Source organism: Carassius carassius, chromosome 22 (genome assembly GCF_963082965.1).
Source record: "Carassius carassius chromosome 22, fCarCar2.1, whole genome shotgun sequence".
Lineage (NCBI taxonomy): Eukaryota > Metazoa > Chordata > Actinopteri > Cypriniformes > Cyprinidae > Carassius > Carassius carassius.
Genome location: NC_081776.1, coordinates 14,588,733 through 14,603,649, shown reverse-complemented (window position 1 = coordinate 14,603,649; position 14,917 = coordinate 14,588,733). Strand labels below are relative to the sequence as shown.

Sequence of the window (14,917 nt, the reverse complement as noted above, 5' to 3'; positions counted from 1 at the left end):
TCTCTTGGTTCTAAATAAATGCGACTTATAGTCCAGTGCGACTTATGTTTTTTTCCTCATCATGCCGTATTTTTGGACTGATGCGACTTAAAGTCAGGTGCGACTTATAGTCCGAAAAATACGGTATACAAAATAAATACTGAAAATAAAATTCACAAAATGAAGACAAATTTAAACTTGGGTTAAAAGAAACAAATGGAAACCTGGCCACTAGTGCAAATCTCTGTAATATTAGGCCTAAAGTTACTGCACAATAAACAGAACACTATCCAACTCTTATGGTGCGTTCACACCAGACGCAAATAGAGCCTCTGGCGCGAGTGATTTCAATGTTAAGTCAATGCAAAGACGCGAATTGACAACCTCCGAAAATCAGCGAAACACATTTCACGCGCGAATGAAGCATATGAACTCAAAATGTTTAAGCATCCAACTACGCGCGAATAGCGCGATTTTTTCGCGCAAGTCGCGTCTTGTGTGAACACAGCATTAAATATTCAGTACAGTAACATGTTAGCATGTGTTGATGTGAGGTGGTTCATAAGATTTGAGTTGCTTGAGGCAGACGTGGAAAAAGTCTTTTTTCCTGGGCATAGCGTGCATGTTACAGAAACATTCTCGCCTTTAATTTCCGGTACTTCCAGTTCGAGAACGCCATTATCGCTGATGCCATCTTGTGTTTAGTGGTTGTCAGAGCGTGCAGTGAGACAGTGTGAGCAGCCAATCATCATCGGATTTGCAACGGTGTCAGGCAGCTGATGTGTAGCCACTAGCCAAAGCATGACACCTCGCGCTCTATTCAACCAAATTGTAATAACGCGACACTTTATACTTAAACGCCGTTACTCCAAACACTGTATTTGAATGCCAAATTATTATTTATAATGTAACCTACTTCACTCGTGTTCCAATTTCCACGTAAAACAAAATGTTTTGTATAACATCATGGCGGTATGGTGATAACACTTAACAGCACAGATTTTATTACATTTTTAAACTGAGCAGTGTGTTTTTTTCCATATGTTTGACTGATTGTATTTTATTATGATAATGAACAGGTTGCATTGTCAAAGTAGCAAAACTTAACTGTGTGCACGCATAAGGTGCCAGCGCAATCACTTGAGTTTTTTTCCTTCTGGAAGCAACTACTCCTTTTAGTCATAAAGATAATCAGAATTGTAAACGGTTTGCCTTTATTTGTGTAAAAAAAAAATCTTTAAAATAAAATAAGGCAAAAAAAAAATAGGATGTCGCTTTCTGCCCTCTGTTTCTGTTTCAGTAATTCTCTCTCTTTGGATTTCTGTGTAGATGCAGAAATCTGAAACTAATATTTTAAGCACCAAATTTAAGAGACAGTGCTCTGTTAAATAAAACCCTGACATCGAGTTTGCCTAAATCAACAGTTCATTTTTCTGAACATATACTGTGTTGTACAGGACATTACTATTCAAAAGTTACTATTCAAAAAATTTGCAATTTTAGAATGATTTCTGAAGGATCATGTTATACTGAGGGCTGGAAATGATGACATCACAGAAATAACAGGAATCAATTATATTTTAAAATTAAATCAAATGGAAAAAAAAGTAATATTTCACAGTATTCCTGTTTTTTCTTCTTCTGATATTTGCAGAATTTTATTTGACTCTTGAGATATCTTGAGTTTAATAAGCTTAACCTAACTTAAGTTCTGTTACAAATCGAAGTTCAAGGTCTAGACTTCATGTATATTTACAGTAAGTGCATAGATCCAGCAGTGTTACCTTAAACTGCATTTCACATTCTTTTTATCGTGACAGCATTTTCAAGTGAAATAGAAAAACATGATAAATTATGAACAGCAGTTGCACGAGCTCACGAAATTAGGTACATTTTGATTTTATGTTTACTTTAATAGTGATCATTTTTGCTTTACAGTGGATACTATTAGCTTGTAGCACAGGTAGGGGGGCTGTTTGATAATTTACCTACTACAGATCCCTCAATAAAACTCCCTGATGAGTCATTTACAACTTGATAAACTGTTTGCAACCATTTACTTAATATTCATTCTTGCTTCATTAAAATCTAAAGATAACATTGTTTGATGGGGAACAACACAGTCTGCCACCCAAAAATTGCTCAGTTTGACACTTTTATTTTTGCCTGAGTTTCTGGTATATTACACTTTGACCATGTCTAATATTAAGCTCTGATATTTATGAGTAGAAGGTCTTTGATAATACATCAATCAACACTTTTAATGCTTCTGGAGGCGTCGGGGCAGCCATGACCAGATCACGGCCAGTGAGGGAGATTCATCTGATTAATGTTACCTCAAGCGTTTGCGATATAACATTTACTCAAATGTGACAGCCGTTTTAGTTCCCAGACAACCTTTGTCCTGTCCTTACGCTGCAAAGATGGTGCATGTGTAGCAACATACTGTACATACTGAAATCACCAACTCTGGAAACCCATATTTCCAATGCAGCAACACCTGAGAAATTGACTCCTTTGCTTGTTTTGTTAGAGATGAGCTAAATAAGTTATTTGTACATTCATTATGAGCCAAAAAACCTCAACAATGAAATCAAGGATAATTTTTTAATTAGTCTCTGAGCAGACATTAATCTCAGTTAGGGCTGCAACTAACGATTATTTTGATAACCGATTAATCCGTCGATTATTTTTACGATTAATCGATTAATCGGTTTATGTACTTATATTTTAGTTTTTTCCATTTTTTCCCCAAGTAAATTATTAATAAATGGTCTTTATCATTCAGCATAGATTTAAGAGATTTTAACCATTTTGCACTGTCATATCCTCATCAAAAATATACCTGGAGTTGTTTTATTGTGTTAGTAATCCTTTGTCGAACTCTTCTGCAATCAGAACACTGACCCATACTCTAGCAAATTTCACAAGGAGATTTCAAATAATGTTTTCACCATGGCAGTCCTTAGAGCTCCTAAAGTAGTTTAACATCGAACAAAGCTTAAGGAATCTTTCAGAACATATTTTCACGAAGAATAAGGATAAAACAGAATAAAATTGCAGTGCATTGTATTTTATTATATACTGGGAAAAAGCTATATAGCTTTTGCTGTGAAATTGTAAACAATCCTTCAAAAAAAGTGCCAATGGCATGAAACCTGAATGGAACTCACAATTTAAAGTAAAATCCATCAGAAGGTTGTCCAGAAAAAAAAATAGGACACACACAAAAAACCTGCTGTGTGAAAAAGAGCAGTGAATAATACTTAGAAAAAAAAAGTGCATTTCAAATATCTACATTTACCTCTCTCATTCAGTCATAATTAGGCTGCACGACTGAATTTTGAACTGGTAAACGACAAACTGATCACAGAACATGCTTTTACGACTAAACATTTGCAAACAACATTGTACTGGAGAATCTGCACAAATGAAAGTCTTAGGGGCCGTTCACAAATCGCGCCTAAAAACGCGTGGAAAACGCTAGGCGCGCTGCTTTCTCCTTCTTTCCAAAGCGCTCGCGCAGAAGCGCCCCTGAGGCATCTGCCTTTGCTAAGCAACCATGACGTGCTCTCTCCTTGAAGACGCGGAAATTTCAGCAAAGGATAAATGGATTTGCAGCTCAAAAAATCGCTTGCAGTAGCTCTGCTACTAAATTTATTTCAAAATGGAAATCCATATACAACTATGATCAGCTGTTCCTTTCATCTTGACTGAGCTTTTAACGTTGTTACGGGAAAGGATGAAGCTGATTGGTTAGTTCTTGTCACATGACCCGCGGTGCGGTTGCTGCATTCTGAAAAGTTGAAATGTTTTTAACTCGATGCGGTGCGGTGTTGGAAATAACGAACTTGAGCGCGCAAAAGACGCGATATGTGAACCTCCCCTTAAACAGTGCAGTAGTGCAGAGTTTACAGGTTACTCTTCTTTTTTAAAGGCTCAATGTAAAGTACTCCCACATCACGCTGAATGCTGCAGACATAGACATCATATGATGTCTATGGCTGCAGAGACGCTGTTCGGGAAGCACGTGACATAAAACGAGGCCAGCTATTGGCTATTCGCTACTTCTCCTGTTGTACTGGCTGAGTAAAACCTCCGGTGGCTCATTACTGCCACACTTTGGTCACCGCAGATTTGAAATATGCACGAAATTAGCCGCTTACGGCAAATAAAAGTTATTTAGCAACGAATCGATGACTAAATTAGTTGACAACTATTTTAATAATCGATTTTAATCGATTAAATCGATTCGTTGTTTCAGCTCTAATCTCAGTAATTACCAGTGTTGGGGAAAGTTACTTTTAAAAGTAATGCCTTACAATATTGCGTTACTCCCTAAAAAAGTAACTAAATACGTTACTTAGTTACTTTTTATGGAAAGTAATGTTACATTACTTTTGCGTTACTTTCACGTTACTTTCTAAATATGAGCAGGGCTTGATTGTTTTTAATATAAGAAGTTCTATTTATAGCAAATGTAAAAGCCCTTTCGCACCAAAAAGTGTAATGAATAAACCTCAGGCTGAAGGAAAAGTAAATTCACGTCTGTACAGTAGAATACAGGAGAAGAAGGTTCAACACTCTTCAGCAATAAAAAAAACAATGAAGCACAATTTTTAGTTTATCTAAAGTCATTTTTTAATTATTAGTATGGTTGAACTGGATCATTAAAGGTCAGCAGCAAAGACACTGTTAATAAAATGGGAATAGATACATTTGTGTTATTTAATATATTTAGTTATTGCAGGTTTGCGTCATATTCTGAGTTTGCATTTCACTGTTTTGATTAATTTTGATGAATACTAAATCTGTTTTGTTTTTTGTTTTTTTGTGAGTGGGATGAATTAATGCACATTCACATTTAGTCTAGAGCTGAAACAACGAATCGATTTAATCGATAAAAATCGATTATTAAAATAGTTGTCAACTAATTTAGTCATCGATTCGTTGCTAAATAACTTTTATTTGCCGTAAGCGGCTCATTTCGTGCATATTTCAAATCTGCGGTGACCAAAGTGTGGCAGTATTGAGCCACCGGAGGTTTTACTCAGCCAGTACAGCAGGAGAAGTAGCGAATAGCCAATAGCTGGCCTCGTTTTATGTCACGTGCTTCCCGAACAGCGTCTCTGCAGCATTTAGGGGGATGTGGGAGACTGGGAGTACTTTACTTTGAGCCTTCAAAAAAGAAGAGTAAACTCTGCACTACTGAACTGTTTAAGGGGACGTTCACATATCGCGTCTTTTGCGCGCTCAAGTTCATTATTTCCAACACCGCACCGCATCGAGTTAAAAACATCTCAACTTTTCAGAATGCTGCAAGCGCATCGCGGGTCATGTGACAAGAACTAACCAATCAGCTTCATCCTTTCCCGTAACAACGTTAAAAGCTCGGTCAAGATGAAAGGAACAGCTGATCATAGCTTTATATGGATTTCCATTTTGAAATAAATTTAGTAGCAGAGCTACTGCAAGCGATTTTTTGAGCTGCAAATCCATTTATCCTTTGCTGAAATTTCCGCGTCTTCAAGGAGAGAGCACGTCATGGTTGCTTAGCAAAGGCAGACGCCTCAGGGGCGCTTCTGCACGAGCGCTTTGGAAAGGAGAAAGCGGCGCGCCTAGCGTTTTCCACGCGTTTTTAGGCACGATATGTGAACGGCCCCTAAGACTTTTATTTGTGCAGATTCTCCAGTACAATGTTGTTTGCAAATGTTTAGTCGTAAAAGCTGATAACATTGCTTTTTAACAGTTAACATTTAAAGCTTTACAAACATGTTCTGTGATCAGTTTGTCGTTTACCAGTTCAAAATTCAGTCGTGCAGAGTAATTATGACTGAATGAGAGGGGTAAATGTTTAAAGATATTTGAAATGCACTTTTTTTCTAAGTATTCACTGCTCTTTTTCACACAGCAGGTTTTTTGTGTGTGTCCAATTTTTTTTTCTGGACAACCTTCTGATGGATTTTACTTTAAATTGTGAGTTCCATTCAGGTTTCATGCCATTAGCACTTTATTCGAAGGATTGTTTACAATTTCACAGCAAAAGCTATAAAGCTGTTTCCCAGTAAATAATAAAATACAATGCACTGCAATTTTATTCTGTTTTATCCTTATTCTTCGTGAAAATATGTTCTGAAAGATTCCTTAATAAGCTTCGTTCGGGATGTTAAACTACTTTAGGAGCTCTAAGGACTGCCATGGTGAAAACATTATTTTAAATCTCCTTGTGAAATTTGCTAGAGTATGGGTCAGTGTTCTGATTGCAGAAGAGTTCGACAAAGGATTACTAACACAATAAAACAACTCCAGGTATATTTTTGATGAGGATATGACAGTGCAAAATGGTTAAAATCTCTTAAAAATCTATGCTGAAGGATAAAGACCATTTATTAATAATTTACTTGGGGAAAAAATGGGAAAAACTAAAATATAAGTATATAAACCGATTAATCGATTAATCGTAAAAATAATCGACAGATTAATCGATTATCAAAATAATCGTTAGTTGCAGCCCTAATTTAGTCTAGAACTACAGTAACATCATGTTCACACAGCGCACACAACGCCTCCATTCTTCCGATTTCTCCCAATGTGGGAACAGGAGGCTTGTCAGTCAAAAAATGAGAATACAAAGTAACTGGCGTTACTTTTTTGAAAAAGTAACTCAGATATTTTCTTGTAAATTAAAAAGTAATGCGTTACTTTACTAGTTACTTGAAAAAAGTAATCTGATTACGTAACTCGCATTACTTGTAATGCATTAACCCCAACACTGGTAATTACTGTTGATCAAATGAAGTAATACAGGGGCTCTGATTACCAGTGATGGCTTATTGGAACCTGCATATTTTACAACTTATAACCTATATTTTATGAACAAGTGATATTTTAATATATTAATCTACTTGAAATACCAAAATCATTTATTTACCTTTAAATGTACCGATAACAGCCATAGTAATAAACCAGGCCAGTACGTTTGAAATAACATACACAACACTAAAATAATGCAATAAACATTTAGTAAATGTAATGCAAAACACCCTAATGCACATTATTTTTAACAAAAAAAGAATGAACTAAATTATAAAAATATAATAATCTGTCACAGTTATTACACAAACAGTCAATTTCCTTGTATTGCTTTTTACTGTAAATTTATTGGTTATTTATAGTTTTCTACATAAAAACATCCAAAATCTGACAGTATTTTAGTGTAATATATAAATAATTTGATGTTACACCATTTAACTAATTTGTTTATTTTTTACAGATAAATTTTTACAGTGTGTGGATTTTTTTTTTTACACAATTACGGTAAATAAAATTCAAAATAAATGTAAATTTTAAAATTTATTTATTGTTGTGTGATGTATGTTTTAGCTGCATCTTAAAGAATCCATTTCAAATCATACAGTATGATTATAATGAGGGTATGGTATTAATTTGGCACTGAAATCTCAGGCTCCCAGTGGGCCGCCTGACATCCTCAGGACACCTGGCTACAGCCAACTCACAAATACATAAGAGCGATGTCATTTACCCATAATGATTTCAGCAGTACTGTTACAAAACATCTCAGCATCATTATGAAGTCAGTGCTGCCCTTATACATGCCTAGGGCTTCCTAATATAGGATTAATGGGAAAACATCAGGTAGATTATTTATTGATGAGATCATACACATCCGAGCAGATATATGTAGAAGTTTGTAGTCAGAAACACTTTTTTAATTAGATGTTCCATCAACTTGTATGACTTGGCACATAATTTTAACCTGACTCTTCACCTTCACATGAACCTCTGTCTTCATTAAAAAACCATAGCGAGATTTTGCACCTTATGTGCTTGGGACTGCAAAAAGTTCAGCGCTTTTATTGCCTTTGCTCATTTGAGGCAAAGGGACAGAACGGATTCTGAGAGAGGAAGTCAGGTGAATGTTTTACGTGTAGTTTCAGGATATTTTACATTCCCTCTGCCCTTTTGTCTGACAGAGTCATCAATCTGAATTGTGCAGTTGCCTCGATGAAACATTCATTCTGGATTCCTCGAAAGCAGAGGTTGCTGAGTAGAGAACGCTGACCTACTGGACTGATTTGAAGAAATTAAAGACTTGATTGACGAAATGACAGCCTAAGACTGGAGATTGAATGTCTGTGCATTCATATGAAGCAATATTGAGAAGTGGCAAGATTATTGAGTTTATTCAAAAGAAGTCTCTTATGCCAAGAAGGCTACAGAGGGCTGATAGAGAGAAGAAATGCATCAGTGGTGCTGCAGAATTTTATGTGCATCGTATTTAAAAATACATTTTCCCAAACTCATATGCTGTTATTTTGGAACACACTGAAGAATCTAAATGCTTTGGCCAAGGCAAAGATTTTTCCTATTGATTTTTCCGTCCTATGACTTCAGAAGACTAACAGATTAGTAGAAAAACAGATTAAAGTTAGAACTTTGTGGAAATGTGAAGTTTCAAACGAGCACTGGGGTGAGAAAGTGAGCTGTGATAGGATGTGCAGCAAACTGCAGGAGAAATCTAAATCTGGAGGAGCAAAGGGATTCCAAGCAGGAAAACAATACCTCCAAAAGCTCTAGAGATCGTCCTGATGGCGCAAAAGGGAATAAACCCTCCCAAAGACAGAAGACCCATTTCCGACTTCTGCTGTCAAAAAACTGTTCCCTCAAAACATCTCGTGACTTTGAAAACTATGTAGTCTATAGTGGAATCAAAACAGTGTTAAAAATAACTGGTGAGTTAGTGGTTTAATTAACTCTCAAATGGAGGCATCCGTACCAATGTGATGTGACAGAGCTCCTGTGGGGCTTGACGCTTATCTGTTTGTGAGAAAGTTGTTTGGCATTTGCCGTATGTGGTCATCGATATGTTTTTCCTCTCAGAGTGTGCTGATTCTTATCGTTTTTACTACAGACGGGTGTAAAGAATTACAGTTTGATGTTTAAAGTTATAAACCGTCAGATTACTTTATTTCGATGTTTTTGTAACCCACACTTTCTTATGGGTTTTCACATTTGTTTGTTTTTAACAAAAAATGGAGAAACATATTGTACAGAATTTAAAAGGGTAGTTGGCCCAAAATGAAAATTCCGTCATCATTTGTGATCTCACCCACATGTCGTTTTAAGTCATTAGAATTTTGTCCATCTTTTTGTCTCTCCAGTGAAAGTCCATTCCACACTTTTTGACATTTCAATCTTGAAACGCACTTCAAGCAAGCACAGTTGAGCTTCCGTTTACCATATTTGATTTTCTATATGTATGTTTTGATAAATGTTTTCAGGTGAATAAAAGCCTGAATTTCTGTTCATCATACAAAGCGTTTCTATTAATTCGCTTGATTCACAAGGATTTCTTTTACAATCTTTTTATGAACATTTTGGAGAGTCAACGTTTTGGTGGAATAGACTTTTAATGCAGGGTCAGAAATCTCTCAGGTTTCATTGCAAATGGCTTCATTTGTGTTTTTAAAACAAACAAAGATCTTATTACATTTACATTTAGTCATTTAGCAGATGATTTTATCCAAAGCGACTTACAAATGAGGACATTGGAAGTGATGAAAAACAACAAAAGAGGAATGATACACAAGTGTGATAAGTCTCGGTTAGCTTAAACACAGTACACGTAGCAAGGGCTTTATAATTGTTTTAATAAATAAAAAGAAAACAGATAGAATAGAAAAAGAATAGAGCAAGCTAGTGTTAGAGGTCTTTTTATAATTGTATAATAAATAAAAAGAAAATAGATAGAATATAAAAAGATTAGAAAGCTAGTTAGATTTTTTTTTCTCTTATGGGATCTTATGGGTAAGGAATGACAGGAGGTTGAGTAAATGATGACAATGTTCATTTTTGGGTGAACTATCCCTTTAAACTCTCCATTATGTGCTGATAATTGAAATTATAAACAGTTGTCTAGGTTTGCTAAAACTTTTAGCTTACTCAAACATTTTAATAGCTAGAAAATAGCCTGTTTATCTGCTTTATTTGTTGAAAAATTTGTTGCCTTTCCGATGCCCACTGTGGAGAGAGTCAAACAAAGCGATGCTCACTTTCAAATGAAACGTGCCTAAGATGTTTTAGTATAAATGGATCCTCCCCTGTTCTAGAAGACCTTTAAGAAAATGCCAGAGATTCACAGTACCAGGCTTTACACTAATGTGAAGTGAACACTTGCTTCAGGCTCGGACGCCTCTGCCTCTTACCTGTGTGTGTAAGTTTCTAGTGTCTGTGTGTCTTCTGGCTGTTTGTGAGTGCCAGTGTGTATCTGTCTATCAGTGTACAAATCTGATTTAGCATTGCACCACTTTGCCTAATAGTAGTCATAACTCTAGGTGGCAAGACCGAGTCCGTCCTGACCTCTTGGCTTGGCGCAGTCTGGCAGGACACAGGCAACTTTTATTTACGGACCGTCTCGTCTCATGTGACGGCAAGCCGTAATCCACAGGGAACTTTGCAGTGTGTTACAATGGCTGCAACACTTTATTGCATTAGAACGGCTTCAATTTATGTTAGACTCTCCAGACACGGGCCGTCCGAGTGCCAATCGCAGTCTATGGGAGAACAAGCTGGGCAAAGCAGATAAGCTTAGAGCACGACAAGAGGTGGTTAACGCAGACAAGTAATGTGGATCAGAGTGTATGTCAAATCCACGGATTACACAACATTGTGAATATCTTCAGAAGTCTTGACGGTTTAATAAATGCTGGTGTGTGTGAAGTTTGTGAAGATTAGACACACAGAAGCCAACATTTTATCTTGATCGTTTGTTCTTTTTGTGATACAAGTTTTGACCTTATAGCATGGGCTTGATTCGTTCATATTTAATAGTTATACTTTATTGTGTCATAAATGCACTTCATGCGTACAATGACTCAGATGCCCTGATGAAAGAGAAAAAAAGTCCTTTTAAAAGAAAGAAATTCTTGAAAAGAAAAAAAAAACCTTAAGTAGTTTTACATAAACTTGTATTATTCCTTCGAAACAGAGCTTCACTGCTTATTAATATTTGAAAAACTTTTGTCCACTAAATCATACTTATATGGTCCAAACAACATACAGGAAAATGCAAAAAAAAAAAAAAGGAAATTATCATATCATAGAGAATACTTGTAATTATATTACTTTATTATATTATATGGTTCGCATATTATATTATATTATATTATATTATATTATATTATATTATATTATATTATATTATATTATATTATATTATATTATATTATATTATATTATATTATATTATATTATATTATTATATTATATTATGTTTGTGACGGGTGCGTAGCCCACCTCACGTTTAGCCTCTACCACTCTTTATTTGGTTATTATTGATATATTCATATATATATATTTTTTTTTTTTTGCTTATTGGTTAATGTTTCATTTAGTCACTTGTTAATCTAAGGAACATATGTTACCTTTTACTGCATGATTACATCACTTACAGTGATAAAATCTAAACGCTTGATCAAAATGGTGTAAGTGACCAGCATGAATGCAAAGAATACATTTGCGAGAACTTGGCACGTTTTAAACCTTTAAACCTTTTGTTGATGATATATTAAACATGTCGTTTATGCAGTGTCGGGACAGTCTTTCAAATTTCATGCTTAATTTTGTAGAGAGCTCTGAACAGATGGTAATGCTATGCATGTTCTGTATGAAAGGCGTGTTATTTAGTTGGTATTATTCTTTTACTTCTGCTGCTCTGAAATCTGTTACGAATACCAAAGATGGGGGATGATAATAATAATAATAATAATGGTTCAGTAATTTGTCAACAATCATTTTCTGTTCCAAATTGTTTCTTTGAAATGTAACACCATCTTTGGCTTTCTGGTGTGCAACTGTGTAAAATCAATTGGGCAGCATTTTTCAACTTAACTCAGTGTGGGACCCATCTGTGCCTGGGGCGAGAAGTTCTTTCTTTTTTCAAAACACTTTCTCTGCCATCTCATTTTTCCTTTATTTTAAAGTAGAGTTTAATAGGAAGAGGCATCAGTGCGGCCTGGCATCAAGAACCCAATAAAATGGGCTGATTTTATAGACGGGTCTCCGTAGAGAATGACTGAGAGACAGAATACAGTCAGGGCACTGCTCCTCTCACCCAAAAGAGAACATTACCTCTCCAAAATGAACAAAAGGGAGAAAAGTAATGTTTAGTGCTTTGTCTTTCTAAATTAAGTTAGTTGAAAGAATATATTGCTGCTGATGAATGTGAATAATTATGAATTATGCAGGATGATGGGGTTTCCTAGTTAGGATCTGGATTGGTAATCAGAGGTTGTACACTAAAAAGGCTAATGCCACTGTTGTGGTCATGTGGTTTAGTGGTTACATTTCAGGGCAGGTAACTGGAAAGTTTCTGTTTGTTCCTTGTCCATGTTATTTTAGAACTATTCATATATTGCTGTAGTAGTATACTATTATTTTAATATTTTTTGTATTTGTATTTTTTATTTTTATTATACATTTTATATATTTTTATTTTAGTTTTAGTAATTTGATGTGCTTTTCATTTTTTTATTATTATTATTATTATTATTATTTGGCTTTACTTTTTGTATGTTTTACAATAAAATACTATTTCAGTCTTTCTTAAAAATTTAACGTTTAGTGCAGTGTGTTGTTTCTTTGCAACTGTTTTTTTGAAATTTACTAGCAATTTCTGAGTGAATCCTACACCAGATTTTTGGCCCAAAAAAAAATTCACATAGATTTTTTTATAATAAAGGTATTTCTTATAATATTTATTTGTTTTTGTTTTTCGGACAAGTAACTTTTTTACTCTGACAAGTAAATGGTTGATTTACTTGCCCGAAGGACAAGCTCATGTGAAAGCTTTATGTCGAGCCCTGGTTTTACTTTTACCATTTTAGTTAATAATTACAGCACTTGTTCCCATTGAAACAGAAAGTCAGGACATTTTGATTAACTAGCTAACTAAAAACCCACGAGCCGTACCATGCAGTGGAAAAGTGCCATAAGAGAACAAATGCAACCCAATACATCAATGCATTGTCAAATCATGCTTGGTCGGTTATTGCTATGAGGCAGCAATTTAAAGAAAAGGGAAATTTTTAATAGACAAATTTTGTGTACAAATAAGTCAACAGTAGACTTTCTAAGCGTTTCTCTAGCATAAAAACAGATGCTGACCAGAAGCCACAACATTTTGATCATTTTTCAATAGTCTTCTTTACCTCCTTTGCTCTGGCAACATCACGTGAAAGTCATGGATGTAAATTCCATCTGTCCTTGTTGTTGTGTAGCTAGGAATTAAGATTCTGTTCTACTCCGCTTTAGATCTGCTCAATATGGTGCAGTAGAGCAGGAAGAGAGGAGTTGAGCACGTATATCAGCCTGTGTCTGCTTTATCAACTAAATTACGCCGCTTGTCAGGCCTTGCCTTTGATTAGCTCCTCTTTAAATGATCCCCAGAAGGATTTCTCACTGGTTGTGAAGTGCGCTCTTCACAAGTGAAGATTCTTAAACCAATCACGGCAGCTTTCTGCGTCTGCTTGTAGAGGTGATTTATGGGTACTTACACTGCTGGTCGGCCTTTTGTTTTATCAGCCTTCTACAGAGACGTTCACTGTGGTTATCTGATCTGACAGTCATTGCTTCCCGGTTTTGTCCACTTTCAAAGGTAGGCTGACTTTTATAGCAGATACATGTGTCAGGAGGTTTCAGAACGTAGTGAGCTGCCTTGCTGTCTACTACCTATATAAGCAGCTGACTTCTAAAGGAGCATTCTAAATGGAACCTCCTAAGTCATTGATTTGGAACGCTCTGCAGTCGTCATGTGAGCACTTGTTCTCCATCTTGTATGAATCTCAGTTGAGGTATAGATATATATATATATATATTTGTTCTTACACTCACCAAGGCTTCATTTATTTGTTTGCTACAAGTATTTTACAGTGATGTACAATAACCGTTGTTTTAAAATGCAGTTCATTCCAGTGATCTATATGCATACTTTATGTACATATGAATATGTGTGCATGTTTTAACTTTGCCCATCACTATAGAAAGCACATCAAAAAACCTTAAAAACACTGTTTTTGACACAAAACAGTGTTGTGTTCAATGTATTGGAACATTTTAAAGGTAAAAAAGGGCCTCAGTCAGTAAAGGTTCTGTAGAAGAAGCTTGATCAGATGGGTTCTTCTTGAAAGTCTGCAACTTCAGACTCCATTTGTCTTGCTCACAGCTGGTTAATGGGGTGATGCATGGCTGACATTTGCAGATTGTGTGTGTGTGTGTTCTGCTGCTTGACTGTTCCACTACATTGGTTTTAGATTGAGAATGTGTGGCACTCATTACACAAGGGTGGGGCTGTGTTCTCATTTGCCCTCAGCTCTGAGAGTGCCCTGTAATGCTGACAATGGCTTTCTTTAACAACAAATGCAGCATATGTTTATGAACAAGTCAGAGATTTCTAGACCCCCCCCCCCCCCCCCCCCATTAAAACTCTTTGCAGAACATGCCACAAGTTCCACAGTGGGAAATAAAAAGGTGAAAAAAAATTACTGATCTTTGTTTTGCATTGGAAAGGAAAGTTGGGCCTGATTTTTCCTTCTCTCCTCCTCTCATTATCATTGCTTTGTCCTTGTCACGCTCTTGTCTCCTGAAGTTAGCAAGCTGTGTTGTCACTGTGGGTTGCTGTTAGAGCATGCTGGGTTTTTTCCTGAAAGGCAACCTGCTGCTTTCAGTTTTTTCTTTTGTCCTGATGTTTATCCCTAGATGCATCGAATTGTCTTAATTTTGACATGTTCTAATGGCAAATGTTAAGGTGTTGTGAGTGGTTTCCACAATACTTCTATGCAGTTGTTCTGGGTGGTTTATAAGGTGATGCTAGGTGGTTGATGACATTCTGAGCAGTAGCAACATCTTTTAAAATGTACAT

At 35.8% G+C, this 14,917-nt stretch overlaps 1 protein-coding gene across 6 annotated transcripts in view; it reads left to right on the top strand.

Moving 5' to 3' along the window:
• Positions 1–14,917, top strand: part of LOC132099023 (liprin-alpha-2-like) — a 160,022-nt gene that overhangs the window by 77,585 nt on the left and 67,520 nt on the right. The gene's annotated exons all lie outside the window — the stretch shown is intronic.